This window comes from Rhopalosiphum maidis, chromosome 2 (assembly GCF_003676215.2).
Source record: "Rhopalosiphum maidis isolate BTI-1 chromosome 2, ASM367621v3, whole genome shotgun sequence".
Lineage (NCBI taxonomy): Eukaryota > Metazoa > Arthropoda > Insecta > Hemiptera > Aphididae > Rhopalosiphum > Rhopalosiphum maidis.
Genome location: NC_040878.1, coordinates 43732266 through 43757689, shown reverse-complemented (window position 1 = coordinate 43757689; position 25424 = coordinate 43732266). Strand labels below are relative to the sequence as shown.

The 25424-nt window shown below is 32.1% G+C and overlaps 1 protein-coding gene across 1 annotated transcript in view; it reads left to right on the top strand.

Moving 5' to 3' along the window:
• LOC113550916 (epidermal growth factor receptor) overlaps positions 1–25424 on the top strand; it is a 76704-nt gene that overhangs the window by 16558 nt on the left and 34722 nt on the right. The window lies entirely within an intron of this gene.

The following is a 25424-nucleotide window of genomic DNA, read 5'->3' as shown; positions in this document are numbered from 1 at the left end:
TGGAGTAAACGCTTTTTTGACAGCGGTATAGAAGAGACTTCTCTCGGGTTCGAGGAGGGCCCTGTGTGTGTGTGTGTGTGTGTGTGTGTGTGACTGTGTGCGGCGGCGGCGTATATACTCTTCACATGCACATAGTCGGAGCGGCAGCAGCTATATTGTCAAGGGGAGTCGCCGGAGCGTGGCCGTGTTCTCTCCGGTCGTTTTCGGTCCCGGCAACGTTGCCAAGTCTCTCCGGTCCGTACCACATCGCGTGTGCGTCTTCTCCAACAGGTAGTCGCCGTCGCGACTCCGGTATAGCTGCTACCGTGTACCTACTATACACCCTACCTACCTACCGCCGTACCGACGATTCTCGTCCGAATTCCATTCTACGACCGCAACGTCTCCGAGTGCACACGCACGCATACGCATCATTGCAGCGTACACTTATATACATATTACATATATAATAATAAATATAAGTGTGTGCGTAGTATTAAATATATATCTGTACTTTATGTTTATAACATTCGTATCATTATGTATGTACGGGTATGTATGATGATTTATCGTGTATGCTCTCAATGGCTGCCACTGCCCGCTGCATTACTTTCGTTCTTGTTATTATTTTCTCTCCCACCAACACCACCCCCCTTAGAGCTCACGTACCCGTTTCGGTAATCGTTTTGAATCGATTACACGTAATAAAGGCACATTTGGATCCGCGGTCTTCAGACGTCTCGACATGACCGCGACGGCGATATACGACGGGTTTCGTACAATATGATTGAATGACGAGCTTATTCTTTTCGAAATATGTGCGCGGGCTTACGTTTGTTTTCAATTTTTCATGATATACCTGCTTCTTCCACGCACTCACTACGCTGTATATCTGCTATGGCAGTACATTACATTGTGTAATTGGTGTAACATGTACACTAGTACACTACTTATTATTATGATATATTTTGTTTTTTATTTTATTCTAAACCGCGATTTACAGAGCTCACGTAAGGTCGTAAGCGTAGTTGTAATTGTGTGTGCGCGCGTATCCGACTGTAATCTTTTATACATCATTATAATATAATATTACCTACCTATATAATATTATCGTATTGCTCCTATTGTAAAATGTTTAGCTGCAAGTTCTAATCGAGGTTCGAATGTGGGACGCCGCGGACACGGGGTTATTATAATTGTTGTATACGTAATAACTATACGTTGTACGACGATCCTTTGATTCCTGAGGAATGTATTATGCATTAGAATTTACATCTGACCTGCAAACGTCTATAAGTTCTACGCGTTTTTAAATACACCGGATAAATCTAAATATTGACGTTTTTAATTAAATGGTTTTAATTAACTAAGTGCGATATGAGAAAATCATATATGCTATACTTGCTAGTTGAGATATTTTCTATACAGAGATCTCGGTGTCGTAATGTTGATCTATAGCGTATACGGTGGTCTATGTTTTTCTTTAATCATTAATGTATAATATTATTTTATAATATAGCTGCAGCTTCGTCGTTTGTGAATTGTATTGTTTATCGGGTTTCCTATACTACTTGTGTGCAATTGTTACGAGGTTAATAACTGGGCTAGGTCGGTAGACTACAGTCAGTCTCCGTGAACCATTTTGTAACAATAATGGTATTATTATTTGTTTTGTTTTATTTTTTACCTTTCCTCTTCTTTTTTCCTTTTAATGTATCTAGTAATATTCATAAGATTGTATTATTATTCCTAAGATGAACCTTGTAAATTCGGTCGCGGTTGTTAAATATCAAGGCAACACATGCAATATGATCATAAAATAAAATAATTCAAATTATAATACGATCCAAAAGAAGTGTAATGTATATTATTATTTTATGTACTATTTTAAGTCGTTTTTTTAATTCTATATGTTTACATAAACATAATGTAAACACAATGTAAAATGTTACCTATAATAAGTATACCTAAAACTAAAAAACGCGATATTAATATGGTAGTCTGTTGACTAGAGGAGGCTTGGGGATGTAACTTCTTCAAAATATATTCAAACCAATGTACTTGATAAGTACCTTTAGTTAGTCTATTATTAACATTGACCACGTACCTATTACATGCAACTGATTTCAATTTTTACAAAAACAAAAATCTGTAGGTATATGTGACATCAGTCTATGTACTCGTTAATATTTTGAATATGCGACTGTTATTATACAAATCCAAAACAACTGATGAGCTGTCGAGTACATTTATTGGTTCACCGATAAAAAAATTTAAAATGAGACTAATATGATTTAATTCTTTAAAACTTTAAATTAACAACTGTTGGGTGTTGTATAATAAATTATGTTAAAATCGCGAGTTATGAGGAAAATAATTTAGCTATTGATGATTAAAAAGCTTGCAATGTTGAAGATATTTTGAGGTGGAGGTTACCTATTATATGCTATAGCTTTTATTGTATTGTGTCGTGAGGATAAGGATATTATATTTCTGAAAATCTTTGTTTCTGAAAAATGAATGTGTAAAGACCTTACTAGTTTTTTTTTTTTTTTTGAATAATTATTGCGGGCACACTGAATATGATATTCACGTGGCCGTGAAGTGAAACCAATTAAATTCTTACAAGACCGCCTACTGCCGACTATACTACTGCTGGCATTAGGTTGTTTTTAAATACAGAAGGCACGTCTAGTTTATTGAAAAGTACCCCCCGAGGAAACCGTGTTTTGACGGTTCGTTAGTGTTTCCTGTTTAGTGTCCCTTATTATTGAAGCGGGGAGGTTGTGCAAAGCACCCGGAACATCGCACCTGTGACCTCGATCTCGCTTCCCCAGAAAAAAAACAGCATAATATAGGAAGTACTCCCCCTGGTTGTGTGCATCACAACAATATGATATGAACCACAAAATAATATATAATATTATTAGACGGGTCTTTTTCTAACGGTGACAGTATTTTTTCCATCAATATCTCCGCGGTACACAAGCGTCGCATTTCTTATGTCCGACGGGGAAAGTGAGGGGTCGTCGACCAAAAACAGGTCTCCAGCTGACCGGTTTTGCTCGGCGGATGACCATTTACAGAAACGAAACTCGCGATCGCGGAAACGCGAATCAAAGTCAATACTCTTTGGATTGATGGGGAATAAAGGGAAAAAAGCCGAGCCGACAGTTAAAGAACCTAGTGAACGCGCACAATTCTACTGCGTGTGTGTGTTTGTGTGTGATGTATGCATACTATATGTATATAGTGGATAGAAAAAAATATCTCCTTTCTCCGAAACGTTTCATTCCTTCTGTCGTCGTCGTCCACCGGTCATATGAGCTAGGTATACGAGAAATAGGTAGTAGGCTCACTGAAATATTGATATTCTACAGTTACTGCCACACCACCCGTTATTGTTTTTAAAAACCATTACGGAATAACCAAACATATATGCATATATGTTAAATATAACTGTCAAAATATAATTTATCGCCTCAGAATTTCATCCAATGCCCAATTAAAGTGTATTTACATATGTAACATATGAAACTGTCATTAAAATAAGTTATTTGTATTAACATCATATAACACAATACATAATATAGATAATAATAAGATGGTACAAGTCCGTGCGTGTTCAATTTTAGTAAAATGTTGTTAATTGTTTAGCAAGTGGAAGTTCAAGTTCTATAAAATAAATTTAGTTGGTAATTTAATTGACCGTATTTGATGAAAAAATAACATTTTTCGTTATAATTATCATGTTAAGTCACACTATTATGATAGTTATGTTTCAATTTTAGAAATACGTACAATTGTATTATGTAATTCTCATAAATTAAAACCAAACGTGAAATGGTTATTATAATTTGTAACAAAACGTCGACTCGTTAAGGAAAATTGAATTTTATTTATTTTACGCTGTTTAATAGAAACACGTGCAGCAGTTTGAAACAATATATTATGGACCGCAATATTATATCTTTGTGCGATTGGTCTGTGTAAAAAAAAAAAAAAAAAATAATAAAAACAAGCACGTTAATTTGAAATCTAATCGTGTACGAAATGAATCGCGTCACATGTAAACAAGGCTGTTGTTAAATAATAATAATAAAAAAATACGAAAACTAAGTACAAAAAAACCAAAGACAGCGGCTTTTGAACGTCTGCCAGATACATTGCCAATGGAGCGTATATGCCACAACGACAAATGCAACGGCGACGCCGACGGATCCGTGTGTAAAATATCAATTTGCCGGTTTATTGGGCAACGAATTTTTAACACTCCGCCAAAATACATATTATTGTCTTGCTAAACACATGGTTTGATATTTTTTTCTTGAACTCTCGTATGATTTGCCCATCAATATCAAACCTAATAATAATTGTTGTAAAAACAAAAATTAATTCGTTCAAAAATTGGTTGTATTTGTATTCGCCGCGCTGACGAGTTACGTGCGTCGTTTCTATGTAAGTAGGTACTTACAAAACTAGTTTGAACTCTTAACTCCTATTTAGTGCTCCAAAATAGATCCAACCATTTTTTTCATGCTATTCCAAACATTTATTTTTTATTTTTACTGCAGCATTATATTTATATAATACCTATTATATTATATAATGGATATTATTATGTATATCCAAATAAGAATGTTAGTATATATCACGGCTATAGCCGTGGTGTATATACAGTTGCACTTGCAGATAAGTGAGATTCCTTTTAACAATCAAAACACTTTATGATAAAAATTATAAGTATTTTGTGTAAAAAATTCTAAGTCTTTTTAAATAACATTTTTAATAATATAATATTTTTACTTTATTTATTGTCGTGTTATTCGTTTTTCTTAACGCATAGAATTTTTATGTATTACTATAATTTGCATCATATCAGTAATCAAGATAGAATCGTAGGAGTATTATACATTTATACCTTCAAAAAACGACGTAAAAACATAAGATTTGAATTGTGCCGTTAATACGCGTATATAATAGGGAGTAAAATTGTATATCCGGACTCCCTTAAATAGCGCCCCCGCTGGTGTGGATTGTTAATAGGACAGAGGTTTTAACATGCGCAATTCATTCAGTTTGTAAATAATATTATTGCGTAATTTAAAAGGAATATAATTAATATAATTAATACAAATTCGACATATATTTATAAATATATATCAACTATTGTCTAGGTATAGTTACAGTTGATCTTATTCGAAAAGTAAGTTTTTTAAGTTGCGAAATTAAGTGCGATTACTTAATACATATTATTAAGACTTGAATATGACAATGACATCTTTTCTTAGGTACACTGTAAAACTACTTATAGTATTTATATATATAATAATGCAATAATTCTAGCTGTTATATTTTACAATTATTAATTATTATTATAAAAGAATAATAGTTTTTATGTCAAACATAAATAAATACCTAATTAATATTTACACCTGTATGTGAGAAGATAATTTTTTTAATCTCGTTTATCAATATTGTACTAACCTTTTTCTATTTCTATACATGTTTCGTATTTTTAGCACAATTTTTATCGGCATATATTACTCGAGCACAATAATAAATTATTATCAATGATATGAAGTTGTTTCGAACGACGCGATTATTATCATTGGCGAATTCTTCTCCCATTAGTCACTATCTTGCGTGTACGGATAATATGTAAAATAATATAATATCATTTACTATAATATTTTATATTACACGCTACACTTTATGATAATGTTCCGTCTCGCGGTGATTTACCCCCTGGTCTTTACGGCGGTCTGTAATCCGGACGTCTGAGACGATTGTGGTGGTGGTCTTCGGTGGCAGGATTGGAATTCTAGATAAAGACCGACTCGATACAATGGTGCGGGATAATCGACGATTTAATTAGGTACCTATGCAGTTTTTAGAGTAATAACTATTATATACTAACTTATAACCTATTATAATAATATAGGTGCATTGTCGGTGGCGGTGGCGGCTGAGGTCCTTGGTATATAATTATAATATCATAACGGCGAAAATCCAAATCGTACGCTGTCGTAATATTAATTCCTACGCGCAGAATGAGAGGGCATATTATCGTATGTTTAGCCCCCACAGCCTCCACGGTCAAATCTACCTCCGCGTTTGAACACCGAAGTCCTTCGACGCGCGTGTTTCGCCGCGGACTCGTAGTGCGGTGAGTCTGATACGTTGTCGCGTGGGCGCAAATATTATAATGTAGTCGTTTCTGGGTTAATTGCCACGGTTCGATTACAATAGTATGTTATTATTATTGTTATATCATTATGTGATACACACGCGCGGTGCGGCTGCTTCGTGGTTTCGTTTGTCCTAGTACAAAATATTACTACGGATTGGGTATTAGGTCTCACCGCGTGCGCGTTAATCGAAGTAACTCTTTTTCTAATTAACATTGTTAGAAATACGATATCTGAAAAATATTGCCGCAATTACATTGTTTGTACGGTTTGTAGATATTAGTGAAATGTTCATTTTATAGTGTTTCTTAAAAGTCTGACGATGACCAAATGTATTTAAATCGAAAAGAGTTGCACGATAATAAATAATAACTGCTGATTTGGTTTACCATCGTTATTGCAGCGTATCATAAAGTCATAATATCACTCACAGTAAAAATAATGCATATTTTCATTTGACTTGAGACAATTCTGATTAAAACGTTGAATGTGATGTATACCTGCTAATGTATTCAAGTATTATTATTTGATTAAAATATATTTTATTTCCACTTTTTAACATTACAATTTTGAACATATTTTTTAAATCGATATACTCTTAACAAAGCAATTTATTTACAAATTTAAAAACTTTATTTTTCAAATATATATTGATTATAATTGTCATAGATATTAGATACCTAATATTATATTATTAATGTTTAAGAAAATACTAAATAGTTTAAACAATTTAAACAAGGACATACTTCATAATAATAACATACATTTTCCATGTCGTTATTTATTTCAAAGCTAAAATAATTGATTTTATTATAATTTATGATGTGTCATTTACATTCTTTCCTTTCAGAATAATCAACAATATTGTTTTATATAAAAATAAATTAAAATTAAAATTATAACTTTTGCTTATTAAAATAATCATTTGTACAGAACATTTGAAATGTCCAGTAGAAATAGTATAATGTATACTTATAAATTTATAATTTATTTTGTACATATTATATCTGAACCTTAAATATTATTATAATCGAAATATATAGTATATTTAATAAATTATACTAAGTATGTAACACAATAACATTTATCTTACGGCTAAGACACTTATTATAATATTTTGTTTCTACGATTTTTTCACGACCAACAGTGAGTGCAGCATATCGCGGTATATTCGATCACAGGTTTCATCCGGTTGCATACGGCGTACACAGTGAATACCGTCATCGTATTTAAACGTTTTCGCTGTACATTTTTATATCGTGTCGTCGTAATGTGCGATCAGTCGCGCGATGGCCTGCAGCGAACGACGAGAGGAGAGACTGGAGAGGTGCTCCCGCCGTCGACTCCCACGCGCACCAAAATATTATTTTGCCTCTATAAATACCGGTGTGTTACGACGTCGGGGCGAGCGCACCTGTAGATTCTGCGTTGCTATAATAATATAACATAATATTATGTCGTCGCATGTATTGGGTAGATATATATGCATATAATATTATATACGTGTTCTGGTCGAGGGCACTCCGAAACGCGTACATTTCGCCAGTAAAAAATTAAATAAATAAACAAACGACCACCAATGACCGTTCGAAGCACGTATATATATATTGTATTATTACGTGGCACAAAATCATCACGTGCGTGGTCGATTGGCGATCGAATATTTTTTAAACAGTGTAATAATAACAATAATTTAGTCCACGTCACCCGATGACATTATCTATACTATATAAAACCCGTAGTTGATAATAATATTATTGCATTATGACTTATGAGTATTATGATACGCCGAGTGAAGTTCGCGCCTAAGACACTCGACGTTCTAAAAATCTTTCTCTCCGCCAAGTCCGTAGGTGTATATTGTTACTAATATTGTTAGAATATTCAATATGTGACGAATGACGACCGCCGTTGTTATTGTTATCGTTTAAAAATGTATAACAATTAAAAACGCACATATCGCGGGTGGTAATTTTTATATTTTTGATTCGTGTCGGTTAACGAGACGTCAGTGGAATAATTTACAAGGGCGGAGTTTAGGGACACTCGTCCGCTATAACGTATTTGTCAGAGTCGTGTACAACATTATCATTACTATTATAGTTGATAAATATTGTTGTTACTTGTTAGATATATTTCTAGATAGTTCTTTATTATCTTCCCGAATATAGTTTACGTACGCTACAACAGATGCTAAGACTTATAAATTGTTTTCTTCCCCTCCGCCGATTGACAACAATGTAGATAAATACCATTAATACTAATAGATTTGTCCGTCAATAAAATATTATCTACAACGTTAGACCATGAACACGCCTTATGATGTGCCGTATAGGCAAACCAACCGTCATAAGCGTATTCGTTAGGTTGTAGCGAGCGCCCGACTTGATTTTTTATTATAATTTTGTGCACCACGAATATTGTTATATTTTACTTGTTATTTCTCACCATAAAATTAAAATATCAATTAAAGTGTACGAGATGCCCCGGATGGCTAGATAATATTCTTACTACAGAAAAAAAAATAGTTATCTTTATATTCAAATAAACGACACAAAATGTTGTACATTTTAACGTTTGTAATAGACGGAGATATCAGGTCATGCGGGTGTAATGTCCTCTTAAATGAATGATAACGTAGACACATTAATTTAACTCATAATGTGTGTAAGTGTGTGTGTGTGTGTGTGTGTGTGTGTGTGTGTGTGTGTGTGTGTGTGTGTGTGTGTGTGTGTATATAGGTAGGATGTGCGCGTGGATATGATTTTTGGTTACATCACAAAATGTTGAAGATTTAATATTTTTATAATCTTGTAAATACTACAATTTTTAGTGAACTCTACGATTGTTGGTAATTAATTATTATACGTTTATATGTAATACGGTATATCTCTTATGTGTTTAAGGATTGTGTGAGATAACAGTCAAATTTATACGTAAAACAATTAATACCCGAACGTGTGTTTTCCACCATTGTACCGTGATAAATATTATTTGCACGTTAATCGACCAATCAAAGTAACATCGATAATTTTCAATGATTTCTCAAGAGAAATTAACTTTTATCGACCGTACACACAAAAGAAATAACATCATGACAAAACTTTATTGGTAATAAATAATAATTAATCGTATTGCATTCGCTGAATGACGATGCTCTGCGTCAATATAATATTATGCCGTCTAATATAATATCAGATAATACGAGGAAATATGTATGTAATAAATTCAATAATCCCCCTCTCCACTATCATGTAATTTTTTATTTTAATGGATGGTTAATAAATAAAAAAATTTCGCATACTTACAATGTAATGAACATTATATTATGTTGTTTTACAAGCCACGGTGATGTAATGATAAATATAAAATTGTCAAAACGCGCGCGCAAAACGGTTAGTAGTTATACAACATTTTTATAACGATGATGATATAACGTTATTGCCATTATTTTAAGAATTTATTGTACGATTTTTATCGTTACCCATGAAATTGCCACGGACTTACAATTATTATTATTATTTATTAAGATTCCAATAATGCATTTTCATCACTTATCAATTCACATACGATATCGCATCTTAACTAGTAGCTATAGGTCGATGAAAAGATTAACAAATTCGATGTGGGCTTCTAAACACGATATCCCTCATCGTCATAGGATCTAGGATTGTGTTACAGAATTATATTATTATATTTTAATAATATCGTTTCTCCTGCCCGCATTTTAAACCCGATCGGTTCCGGCCGCGACGATCAGTGCTCTGTATCATAATACTTTTGTCTCGAAAATAGAAGTAAAGATTCTATGTTTAGTAATTTATATTATAGTTTCAAGTCAAATTAACTGCGTACATCAATAAGTATGAATAACAATCATTAATGTTGAATATATATTAAGTAGCAAATACAAATTATACCATACTTTCTACAACAAAATTAAGTATATGAAAAATATATAGCCACCCATTGTAGTTTTATATAAAAATATACTGATTGTTTTTCTTTTTAAATTTTTTAATGTGCTTTTTGAATTGTAAATTCTTTGACGATTTCATTTATATCGTACAAGAAACAACACAACTAAAATTTGAAGATTATTAATAACAATTTAGTACAAAAAAAATAAATAAAAAATTATAGATCTTATAATTAAAATACCTATACTCTCCTCGGTAAGTACCTAAAAAAGTAAAAAAAATACCGGCTGGGGAATCTTCGACATTCATCGATTTTTATACTTGGACGTTAGACGATTAGCAGTTTGTTCATTTATAAATTGTCTTATAACGATTTTGTTCAGCATACAATGAGAGAATTTCGAACGCCATCCTATATTATTAAGCATACAGTTTCCTTGTGTAGTGGCGACACGCATCCTTGGCTGGCGAAAACAATGTTTCATACACACATTAGTCACTAGTGACAGTATTTTCAAACCGTACATATTATTATACTAACCTGCAGAAATTATTCAGTCTATATTTAATCTTACGTATAAACGTAAAGTTGATTTATCATCTCCCATATAAAAAAAAAAAAAGATTGTTATTATTTGTTATCGTTGTTTGATGGTAATTCAATAAATGTGTTTTTGCTTAGTCGTTGTTCTCCTTGACCGTTTGTTTGTCATGTCAATTCGACGGTGCCATTTTTCTCTATTATAAGTTTATTCAGTATTTCATCTATTGTAAGAATTAGTTGTTTCTCGTATTGAATTTATATATTTATTTTGTTTGAACACGTTAAGTCCATAATATTAGTCGTAAGTGTTCTGGTAATTTAATAACTAATAGTATATTAGTATTATGAATTATAATCTCAAATTTCTGTGAAATGTGTTGCTTGTTCTTACCCCTTGAGTGGAAATATAAGTACGAATTCTAACAAGCCGCGCACTCTAGTGGAGACTTGGCGTTAGACCTTAGTGAATTTCTGTGTAATAAAAAAATAACGCCATCTACGGTAATCTTTTCCAAAACGATTTCGACGTTGTAGTATTATAATTGTTGTCGTTTTTCAATTGACAATTTCTGTTGCTCAGTTTCAGTCGATGCCCGTTGTATCTTGTATAGCGTGGACATTTTCGAGACGTTTCATCAGAACGTCATGCGCTTAGTAAGAAATACGTTAATAAACACGTTTTAATTATTATAACACAGTAGCACGCGTATACGAGCTTTATTTCGATTGAGAAATAACAGTGGCTAATTGACATCATATCGTACGACCATAATAATAATAAAATGAGTACTCGTTACAGTACATACGTACATTGTACATAATATTATATACGTTTATGGGTATTTCTTTAATTAAAATTAATTTACGAAAGTCGAGATATGACACAAGGAATCGTTATTGCCATTAATGCCTAGCAACGTATATTATTATTGAAAAGTTATAATTATGTTTCCGACCATATTATACTATTATTATCATTATTACTATATTGTACGACACACATCAACAAGCTCGTAGTGCGGTACATAATATAATAACATGATATTATATCGACATATCATCGTTACATCTTGTAATCGGCTACAACACGTCGCGTTAAATAGTAAATGATAGTAAGTACCTATATATTATATTTAATTATTCTGCGAATAAAATTAGAAACGCGACTTAAACAGTAACCAGTTTGTATTTTTTTTTTTATTAATATGCATAAGCTTAGAAAAATGCAGCCGTTGTACTTAAACTACGTACTTAGCTGCATTTACTGCAGTCTGAAAGAAAACTATAATACTGCAGATCGTATACGACAGTGGTCAGACTAAGACATGGCTTTCATTACAATCGCGACTGTAGATTACAGTTTACAATAATCGTAGAATCGTTTCAGTTAATATAATAATATATACCTACAAAATAAATAACATTATTAGTACCTAATTATCTTATATATATATATATCTGTACGATTCAGTTAGGTTAGTGGGACACAATGATATTTGCTGGAAAATTGCGAACGGTGCAAATCACTGGCATAGTAGGATAAAATTCTGGAATCTAAGCCCTAGGGATATATTTTATAGACAATTAAAAGTTCAATTTAGTCAAAATTTCCCAATATCAAGGTGTTCGTGTATCGCGTCTAGCTAACTAATATTTTGTGAAAATATTATCTTTACTGTTTATTTTAAATTTTACTCCGGGTTTAGTCGGTTACAAAAAAAAATTTACTCAGCTACATTGTCGCTCATTTAACTACAATCGTTTTTCATCGTGACGATTAGATAGAAATAAAGATACTCGCAGAACTAAAACGAAATGCCCATCGTGTTTCACTAACAACAAAATCGAAAATGTTCGATCGCAGAAACGGTCGTTCACTGTTGCGTTGTAAAAGACGGTTCCTTAAAAGTCAAGCGGTTGCTGCTTGTTATTATAATAATCCATTTGCGGTCGTGCACAATATATACGTCTTAAACTTATAGGATCACGCAATACCCCGTGGTGTGAGGGACAAACTTTGAACGGAGCGTAAAAATCAAAACGGTTTTGTCGGGAACAGTACGTATTTCAGCGGCAGATGGCGACACGCGTATCGCAGCCGAACTGATCTCAGCCTCTCGTGTACCGCCGCTCGGTTCAGTAGCCCCGCGCGCTCGGCGACGAGAAGAGAGAGAAAAAAAACAATACAATAACAACAACAACAGACATGGGAGCCGCCGCCGCGGTCGGAGTGAAGTTGTGGCGATCGTCGGCGGCGGCGGGAGAACTGGTTTTCCCCTTCACCACCGTCGCCATGCACCTCCCCACCGGTCGTCACCTACAGACTATACCAGCATTACCAGCTAACCCTATATTATCATCATTGTATGCCGCCGGTCAACACGCACGCACGCAGGTATTCTGGAAAGAGCAAGTGTCGTCGCCGCGGCGGCACAGGTAAACCCGATCGCTCGGCGCGGCCGGAGTGGGGAAGACACCCAACGCTGGCCGCTCCTCTGCGCGCGTGTATACAATAATATTATTGTCGTGAAGAGTTTTTAATTTTCCACGTACATTGAGGTACACCGCGTCGCTCCCCACCACAACCGCCGCGGCCGCATATGTTGTACAGAGTGGTCGTGGCGGCGGTCCGGTGGCAAAATTCAGCGTGCAATGTGCATACACGATTTCGCGTACACACTAATTTTTATAAAATGCACTCGCGGTGTTTACGAAGGGATGAGATTTAATGTAATCGGGCCCCGACTTCATACGCGGAGACCCCATTGTCGCGTGTGAGTTATGAATTATATTATGTACTAATGTGAACTCCATCAAAATTGCGTCGAATGCCTATAAGAAATAGATCAACATTTTCGTTAAAAAATTTATAAAATTGTCCGGATAATTGGTTGACAATATTTTGTGATAAAACTGTATTTAAATTTTTTCTGAAAAAAAAAAGAGTAACTCCTCCCCCCACTTCAGATTTCTAGATCCGCGAGTAGGTTTTGTCGCGTTGAAATATTAATCGACGACTGACCGCCACGCCGTCGGTTACAACGACCAACCGTCGAATTATGCGCGTCACGCGAACCGCCCTGTACACGCGCATTGGAAACCGCTTATTGAAAAATGTGCGCATGCGCGTACGCCATGCATTCCTGTCGGGCCTTTCGTCGTTATCCATTGTGTTCGCATCGCCGCCCGTCGCCCGTTCCTCGCCAAATCAGACTCGGCCAACGGGCAACATCGCTTCGGTCGGGTGCTCAACTTTCGCAGTGGACGAAATGCAAAAAATGCAAATATTCTCCGCGCTGCGCACAGAACGGAAAAGAATTTTACCCTTCTGAAAACACTTCGAAACTGTAATAATAATAATTATTATGTTATTATCTTTACTTCGCAATTGATCTCCTGAACAATGCACGGCATTAGCGTATATTATGTCTGCAGGCCACTCTGGCAATTGGTATTCACTCGTGAATTCAAATCGACTCAAGACAAATTTTTAGAAATTCTTACGCAAGTGGGAACTGAGACAAATATTGAACTTCTTTGTATGAAACGAGGAACTTCTTTAAAATGTGCTCTTGGCTAGATCCGCGAATAATAATTGTTCCAATAACATGCCTTATCATGCGCGAGTCTTATATTAATATAACGGATTATATTCCTCGTCGTGATTTTAGATATACTGTACATTATTGTCAATACGACGATGATAAAATGATAAATTTTTGTACAATTTTTGAGTCTCATCTGTATAAAAGAAATCAGGATTCTGCATAAGTTTAACGTTATTGTTAATATTATTGGTGTATTCACGTAGTAAAATAAACAAAAATCTAGACGCATATACAATATTATATACTTGCTATAGTTGCTTATTTACTTGGATGGATGTCTGCAACTGCAACAGTCGAACTCAAAACTGACGAAAGACCGTGTTTTCTAACACAGTTATTGTTGAACAATGGAATCCGTTGTTGTTACTAATTTTGAATAACAAAATCAATAAATTGATCCACGTTTTCGTGACGAGAAATAAACATGAAATATCGAAATTCTATTCAGAATATAAAACATGAAGTGAAAATGTATGCACTCGGATGTAATTTAATTATATAATTAATTAATTACGTTATACGTATGGATATTATGTTTTCATTACATGGATGTTTAATAACGTATTTGCCAATTATTACCTGTTGTATTATAGTTCGATAAAAATTAATTAATGTGTCAATAAATTGTAATTTATGGCATTATTGAAACATATGCGCATAATATAATCATGCAGGCACTTAAGTATAATCGTTAAATGTGTTCTCATCGTACCTATAACATTGTATTTGATAAAAGAAACTATAATAATATCAATATATTGAAACATAATATGCTATTCTTTTTTTTTAAAAAAAAAAAAAAACAATAATTGTGAACGTTATTTTTAATTACGAATAATTTAAAGTAATGCTCGTCACTTATATATGATATATTAGAAATAAATATTAAATAATCCATAATGTAACTTTCATGTAGACGATTATTAATTATTATATCTTGATTAATGTTAAGGCCATCAAGAAATCCTGTGATACCTCTAGGCTGCACATACCTGTGATACTTCTCTTATGGTTAGATCAGAATTATAATCTTGCAGGTACACACATAAGGTATAGATGCTGGTATTTATAAACTCTTTTATCGGATCCTGTGAAGGATCGTTTAAATATTTTGTACGTCTGTTCGGCCATATAATAATACGCTATGGTTTGTACCATGTTAGTATGTTACTAATAGCCAACGCTTTGTTTTTACTTAAGGTGTTCCGTAGAATATTTTATACGAGTCTAGTTTCTATTATTCCACAGGACTAAATGCATGTATACGATGAAAATATTTTCTTGGATCCGTCTCTGTCGATTCTCTTTAACCTCGAGTCTCGAGAATAATACCTACATATTATTATATGCGCGGGTAGCCAGTAGGACTCTGAAATTATTTGAATAGATTCGCTATAATAGTGAAATACACTCCGCTTGTAGATGTATTGCAATTTGAAATATTAAAAAACGCATACTAAGTATATATACGTTTTAAGCTATACATAGGTAATACTTTTAACATTTTTGCAAATTCTTTATCAAGGCGGACAAAAATGTTGTCTGATAACGATCTATTTATGGTTTGACATGATGTTGCATCAGCTATAATATGTTATTATAAAATATATCTTCCATACTCGGCCAAAGTTAGTTGAAACTATAAGTTTGTTTATTAATTTTATGATATTATATAATGTACTTGTATATTTAGATAATGATATATTATATAAACGTGTTGACTAACTACACAGTGCACAATTATAGTTTTAACTATATTCCAGCACTGTTTGTTATGTGTTAGACTCAAACACATTAAGTAATTGTTTTAGTTAGTTCGCAGTGTTCACACTGTTCAGTGTTCGCTGTGTAGTAAGATATGTACAGTGATGGCGTATCTTCAAGAGTATTATACAGCTTAAATTTAATAATTTTGTTTAAACGAGCACTTACAGAGATACACTCTTTCTAATGTATAGATAGATCTTACAAAACTTTGCAAATTATAAAAATGCACAACTACATTACAATACATACATAATATAATATGTATAGTATCCTTGCGCATATGTATTATAACTAATGTACCTACCTACCTATATTATGTATAATAACTCGAAGTCGATAAAATCTGCATATGTATGTTTAGCTGGACAACTCTGCATCTTTGCAATATACGGTTCTACGGACACCTACTGTAATAATTATGATAATATGTAGGCATTGTTTAATCCGTTTATGTTTATATGCAGGGTTCTTTGGCGATGACGCTGTAGCTGCAATCAGTCGTATAATATTATTATTATTGTATTTTTGATTTAGCGCCTTACTTATAGCTGTTTACTCATCCCTTTTATTCGTATCCAATATCGTGACTTGTTTGGATATAGTTATGTACTTGTGTACAAGTGTACCATTTTAATATGTTTACGTTTCAATTTACTCACTCACTGAAAATAGTCTTATTTAAAATTTAATTGTTTGTATAATATATATCTACTAATTATTTAAATAAAAGAACGTCATCAAATTGTTTCCAAATTACCGAATTGATTTTTTTTTTGGACTCGGGTAATATATAGCGTTGTAACATACGAATTTTATGTTCCGATGAACTTTCATTTTAATAATATGATTATGTTAAAATTAATTTTTTTTAACCTAAGTTGAAAAATTATGGAAACCAATTCGAATAGTTAGGTAAATGATGATAAATAATTTTTATCGACAACCAATTCCATAATTTCTCAAGTATAATTTAGTGACAAACTTGCTATTTTTTTTTTGTTTATTGTACGTGGCATAATGATGTTTCTTGGAAATCAATAAAAGGCCGATACTTTCACGACCTCGAAATTATTATGAAACGAACGGTTTTCAATTATTTCCGCTATATGTATAAGGTCAGGACCTAATTAAATGATTTTAAATTTGTACCTACCGGTAAATGTAGATAGAATAGATATTATTCCTCGTGTGTATTGTTTTTGATTATCTCAGCAATAGACATTTTGCAGTTTTTCAATTGTTGATAAACTACTTCTATAATCATTTACTATATTAAAATAACGTAATATAAAATATAATACATATATATATACAATTCCAAATGTATAATAATATGTTTTATGTTGTATAAATACAGTGTTTGCTTTTGATTTTGTAATTGCGTTATTTATTATATATTTTATATTATAATAATATGCTGTTCATAAAAATATATATGTGCGTATAGCTTATCGTTAAAACGTATTTGTAAAATACAGATAAACTGTTCGGAATTGGAATATTGAATAGACTTCGTATCTCGTTTTGTATTTTAAACATTTTCAACACCGACCGTGTGAATATAATGCGTATATAATACTTTTTTAACTGTATATGACTATAGTCTATATTATATATATGTATTAAGTATGTTTATGTGTATGAACCGTGCACCACGACACGCACATGAGGGTAACGAACCTATTTGGGTAGTATATAATTTGTTGAAACTAATAACTAATAAGACAGTTAATTTTAAAACTAGTATTGCTATAATTATATTATAATATATTAATCGTGATTTTCAAATAGATGTATAATATGCTCGTAATACAGCATAGTATTAGGTACCTACACCTGTATCTTACTTAAAAATCTAACAAGGAAATATTTCATTATTTTCAATAAAATAATTATTCGCATATTTTAGAATATACTATATGTGTACCTATAATAATTTCAAAATTTTATTTTTATTACAAAAAGTATGCGTGTATAATATTGTGTACATACAACATTGGCTATGTACACAATATATAAACAATGTTATTTTTATGTAAGTATATTTATCGAAAAGGGTAGTGATATGCGTGTTTATATTGATCTTCGTCTCTCGTTTTTATCTAGAAAATGTGTTCGCCGAATACAGATAATATACGTCAAGGGTATGTTATTAGGGTGTTGCTGCCGGAGTGTTTGAGTTTTTGTTTGGTAAAATATGTTCTTATTGTGTAGTTTGTCGATGATACACTCCGATACACGGGTACCTACTTCATACTAAATAATATATGGAGAATGGCTATTTTTTTCATATTCATATAATACTTGTTTTCTTAAATGTTGTATATCGCCGAATTCGCGAATAGAAGGACACGAGACAGTCCCTTCGTCGGGGTTCAGCCTACCTAAAACACTTGATTGAAAAGACGCGTCTAAAGGATTTTTGGGATCGTTTGTCCGCTGCGGCGGCTCTTTTCATTCGGGATTATAAAATACGAACCCTCTAAACATTATTCCGTGTATAATAATAATTGAATAAAAGGTATCATTCGCACGCAAACACAACACTGTGGTGTATAATAATAATAATATCTCTCGGGCACACCTCATAAACAACAAAATACTGAAAGCCGAATATCAATAGTGAGCGTGTGGAAAGAAAGTAGACTGCAAATATATTTTATTGTGTACAGAAAGAATATTATTATAATGTAAAACACATGTTTTTTTTTTTGTTTGTTAATGATTTTAATATTATATAATTAATAAACAAAATTCAAAAGATAAAGGTATACAGATACACTATATAGTTATATATACAAACGCACCGCGCATACAACGAAATCAGCTAAAAATCATTATATTATAATTATGATACTGAACGCTGAAGTTTTCGTTTCTGTCTAGACCATTTTCGGTTACATATCAGCTTACCAATCTGTCAAAACGCAAATGTGGGCGATTTTTCTTTTTTCTTGTCCGTCTCTAGCTGTTTAGACTGAACAATAAAACTGTTGACAACGATAAAAAAAACTCGTATTTTTACATGATGGATGCGGGAGACGTCGTCTTACGGTCTCTTAAACATGGTTATCAATCGTATAAACCCGTACCGATATATTTATTTGTTTCGGTCAAGTTATAATAATTCAAACCGCAACATGGTGGTTTATGCGTGTGATATTTTACAGTGAATATATAACAATAATAATATTAATACATATTTTATTTTGTCGATACGACGTTTTATTTTTGACAATAGCTGCACTAAGTTTCAAAACAAGAAAAAACCGAACTGTTGTCAAACGACTCTATTTTATAATATTCATTATAACTTATAATCAATACACATTTTGTTATATTATTTCGTCTTGGCGCATATTATTCAAAACGCGAGTACTAAAATAATGTATTATAGACTAGTAATAATAAAAAAATACTAATGTATAGCACTGCGCAGCAGCCGTAGTCGTGTATAATGCAAACGGCTTGTACAATCAGACGCACGATGTTTATATTATACGTACACATACATTTTATCTTGATCATATTATATTACAATATATTGTATTAACTCCATAGTCTACGATTATATACTTTGTCTTATTTATATTAATGCATTGTTTTTATTTTACAGGTAAGGATACGGTTTGCAGATGTATATTATTATAAAATGTACGCATTATTTCTCCTACGAAAAATCTCTTTGCAACTCTTTTGATTATTGTAAGTACATGATATAAGTTTTAACACTGTGTACCCTACGCATTAATAAATACCTATAATGTACATGCAGCATGCTTATTGCTTATGAATTTACGATTAATATTTTATATTGTTATGTAACATATTTTTTGGTGGCGGTCGACTTTTGCTGCACCAACTTCCGGATTAGAGGCATGGCTCGTTTGGACCAAAGCAAAAAAATTATTTTTAATAAATTTTGGGGACTCATTTAAAATTTTAATAATTGTACATGACATTTCTTTGTGAATTTGTGAAAGTTATAACAGCATACCTAACCAATACTGACATAAAAATTGTGCATTTACAGAGTAATTCATTTATAGCATATTTACTTCATTTTCCTTTTTCGATAACCCATTTGTTCGAAATCATATTATTGAAATGTTTAAATATACTAAAAGACCATATTTTTAAGTTTCTGAGATTTTTTGTGATATTCAGTGTAAAAACTTATTTTATAATCACAACCCTCTTTTAAATAGTAAATTATTTAGTTACTTTAAAGTATCAAAATCAAAATTCACACAAGTATATAGTTTTTGAGTTTTTTAACGTTGTATACCTACTAAGGATAATATTGGTTCTGAAAATGGGTAGAGACAATATGGGAGCTATACTGATTTGAAAATTTCATTAATTTATACTTATCAGTTATCCATCATAATTTATAGTAAAAAGGAGTGGTTACGAGATATTCCTTAAGTAAAAAAATCTCAAGAATTTTAGAATATGGTTATTATAAGTATATTTAAAATATTCAAAAATCAAAATTTGTAAACATTTATAATAACAAATGAAAAACGCCAAAAACGGTAGTATGTTCACTCATTTTGGTGAATTACTTTATTTATTTGGATATGTCACCAGCTCATTGGTTATGGATGAAACGGTGATAATGCGCCATACAATTTGTCATTTGTGCAGTCTAATAGATTATATTAATATAAATGCATCGTATGCGCCAAAAATGGTCATACGGTGTGTAACTAGCGTGGTATATCGCGTATACGCGGTTATTTTTGCCAAGGTTTTCCGCATATTGCAATTTACGCGATGATAGTAGATACAATAAATTTAAATTTCTTTAAATAGCGGTTGTAGAGTCATGTGAAATCGTCTCACTATTTCTACAAAAAACGTGTGAATAATATGTGCGACTTCGAGCATTCTACCTTGATACCCAGCGCGTAACCAACGAGAAAAAGTCAGACTGGCCACACTCGTATAATATTGTGTCTTACCACTGTAGACCACTGTGGTGGTTAACAATTAGACGCGGTTATTTGGCCGCGACGACCATTTCATATAAAACTGACCGGTGGAAAATATCGCGGTTACCCGTTTGCAGTATTTACCGTAAATATGCATTCGGCGGTCTCCACCAGGGTGGATTTCGACGATATAAATATTTCGGTGACGACTGTCCAAAAACGTCTGTTCGCGAATCACATATATACTGTAGACGTTCTATAAACCGTCACGCATGCTGGAAACCGCATATGGTAGATACATAAGTTTGGCGACCGCCGTCTATACACACCACAATAATCTTATTGATGTGTTTTGTCGGTTATCAAGATGGGTTAAGTTATAGGTGTAATGATTACTGTGTCCGTGGTCCGTGTTGTGTTCCATATTATACATATATATATATATAATATATATCTAATACGTGTGTTAACAAAATGTTGGTAAATGGTAAGACGTTACCTATAGTTAATAATATATTTAAACTCAATTTCGATAACTTCCATCATGAGTATTTTTTAGAGGTGACGAAAATCTGGTCACAGTTTATAACCGACCTTTTGATTGTATATTATGTATATACGTTATAGTGACGCGCAGTGCGAAAAAATTTTGGTGAAACTAAAGTTTCAAACAAGTCTTATTTGTATTAGCAGTTTTCACCTTGAAACTCAATTAAATCTTTATTTTAAAACGATAACTTATGCTAATTAATGAACAAAGTCGATAAAATGTTTTATAATATAGTAACAAGAATAAAATGTAAGTAATACATTTAAACATTGTTTGGTAAGAGAGTGAAAACAATTAGTTTTGCATATTTTTTTGTGCCATGGTGCCTACTAAATCTGTCCCTTTTTGGTTTACTGCTATTAGTGCTACTGCTCATTCATATCAACTCTTGTGGGTCGTAAAAGTAGGATGAACATCTGCAGTCACCCATGTTATTCAGAGGTCCCTAGTAGGAATAGTGACTTCGACGATGCTTCTTTTGAATTTATTGTATTTGCGTATTTAATGTATATATATATGCATTATGCATGATGTATATTATATTGTATAAGTTATGAGAATCCAAGTAAAACATTGTTAAAATAGTTGCGTGACATATAAATATAAGTATTGTTGTGCATTGTCGCTTCGAATATTATTTATGTACTCAGACTAAATTAATGGACATAGTCACCCCAATTTTTTTATTTTTTTAATACTGAATTCTTTTAATTGATAATTTTAAAATTTTTAAGTGTATTCAAAAGTTAAAGATAATATTGTATGCTATTTAACTTCATTTTTTTTTAAATGTAATCATCTTTTTTAGTGTAAATTGTTGAAGCAGATTATTTTTTAAATATTGATGTTTATGAATCAAAATTTGAACTAGTTGATATAGTTTCTGAATTATTAAACTTTTTGTATGAAGGATATAGTTAATTATAATTGATTTAAAGATACCAATGGGCTATGGTAATTTATTCAATTGTAATACTTTATTATAAATATTAGTATAATATTATAACATTTGTAAGTGTTATGTGTACCTATAATAAGGACTAGACTAAATATCAAATCTATTTTATATTTTATGAAAAACCATTATTTAAGATTATCCTAAGAAGTAAGAATCTATAGATAGGTATATACTGCAGTTGGTATGTATAATATAGTTTATATAATAACTAAGAAACTGCTTGTTAATATTTTGATTTAAATTGATCAACATATTAAAAAAAAAATTTGTAATATAATATGTATACTCAACAATTTATGGACAAAAAGAAGATTTTAAATTTAAAGATAATGATATTTCTATCTCCATTACAAGATACGGGAATACATAAAAGTATCTAAAACTATATTGTTTTTATGTAAGTTCACTAAAAAATTACAAAACTGAATTAAATGAATAAATTAATTGTTAAAGGAAGTGACCATGCTTGGTGAAAACTCCGTATTCGGCCCACTTGATATATAATCGTATAGATCATGGACGTAGAGTCTGCAGCATTATTCATTAGTAATTAATAATTATTACATTATATTAGCGTGCAGCGTCGCTGATAACGGTACTCTAATTATTGGGTATATTAAGTGAAAATTCGACGGGGTGATTAATGAAAGTTTACGATGTTTTCATTTTAATACATAATAACGGTATCACCTTTTATTTATAGTATCAATATTATATTTTGATAGAGTATAGCACCAATAACTAATAATATACGCATAAATGTGTCTTATTCTATCGATTATAATAAAACATTTTGGCATTTGCGTTGGCTGCTCTTGAATTTTGAGTTATAATACTATTTGATAATAAGGATTACCTATATACTATATATATATATATATTTATGTATAAAGAACAATTAACAAATAATATTAATTATTATAAATTAGAAATTTTATAAAAAAAATAAACGATAATTTTCCCATACAAATAATTGGTCAAAACGGGTTGCAATTTTTTAATGTATCATTTATCCCGCAACCGGTCCAAACGTGCTTTGCCCCCGGACTGTAATGATGGTCTTCGAAATTACCAGGTAAACAATTCATTTTAATTGCGTATTTAGTTTTTTCGACTATATAATAATATGTGATATGTACGCACTATGGACGGCCTCTTTGACGTGTATCTATACACATATAATGTAGTCTCCAATATTCTGAACGTCTATTGTACACTAAAATGTATGTTTCGTATAGTTGTACACATACCTGTACGGACTATACGACGCTCTTCTCTGCCCTATCTGCATTACTCTCCGTGTTTCTCTCTCTCTTTGTTATTATATTTTATTTTCTTTCGCACACCAGCCAAAAGCGTGCTGTTGTGTGTATCGCACCGGAGCAACATTAGATGAAAAACGGCGTGCGTGATGCTATTGTGGGCGGCTCGAAGAACCCGCGTAGATCGACGCCGAATGGACACACGGGAAATATAATATTGATAGGTTTTATAATATTATATTTGACGGACTCAACTTAATATATTTCGATTGTAACACACAACACATACATATATTTTGTATTAATTAATATTGTATTAGAATATACCTTTTATATAGTTATAGGTTATACATACTCGTACATTCGATTCATATTATATTATAATTTATAATTTATAATTTATATATATATATATATATTATTAGTTTATATCTTATTATATACGATCGCCTGGTATATACGGCTTGTACTTAACTCGTTTAATCCAATTAGCATCTAATTAAAAATTAACCATGTATACACACACACACACACACACCATATGTGTACGCCGCGTCAATTATTAGTTATTGATATGCTGTGTTCGACGCAGTTTACCGCGGCACACCAATAACATATATAATATCGTATATAGGTATTATATATACTGGCATATAATAGCCAATAGGAATGTTGGAATGGAATGTGCGTGTGAGCGCAATGACGGACAACCGTAGTTCTTCTAGTACCTTCACATTGAATTTATGTATATAATATATTATGTGTTTGTATACTTATAAACGTTACGATGAGTTTTGGAGTTTTAAATTTTAACTACGCGTCATTCGAACAGTCGTCGCATCCTCCAGACCATAATGATGAATATACGAGTGCATATAGGTATATCTAATATCTAGATACCTGCTATAGGTATATCATTCAGTCGGGTTCGAATCTGGTTTTAGATGTACTGAATGCTTAGAATCCTAAAGCTAGTCTTACTGATACACTGCTGGTTCTTGTTTAAATATTATATAAGTATATTTTATTTTTCATAAAATATATAATAATATACACCATGGTATTAGTTTCCTTATAAACAGTATCCATTCTTTATAATTCATAATATTATGTGATACGAATTTGGTACATTTCGAATAATTCATTAGTTCATTAACTAGTTTATAAACTATGCCCATCTATCCTTTTTATAATCGTAGCATATTACTTTATATATATTCCCTTTTTATGTATAATCTATCTTTTATATCACATCCTATGTAGGATGTTATAATTATGATGTATTTCGTTATGTGTTTTTACTTAAAAAAAATATGTTCACGACCGAACTTAAAGCTGTTTTAATAATCATAATATATCGTGTATCGGCGTTATCGTCGTTGGACACAGATAAATACCATAAAAAAATCAACGTTCCTCATAAAAGTATTAGTAACACGCTACACACTCGTGATATAATATACGTTGTCCTCCTACTTCACTAAAGGAATGTATATAATTATAAGCACTACGAGGCGATAATTTTCAACTCGCGCCGTCCAACATAATAGGTGTATTATACACTTTGGCGTTTTCTCGTTGTCTCTGTGAACCTTATAATTTGTTTATTCCACAGTCACGACATACACCGAAAAACAGATATATATATACATACATACATATACAAACGACCGTCTTGAACGGTGCACGTTAATATACAAATAGTAAT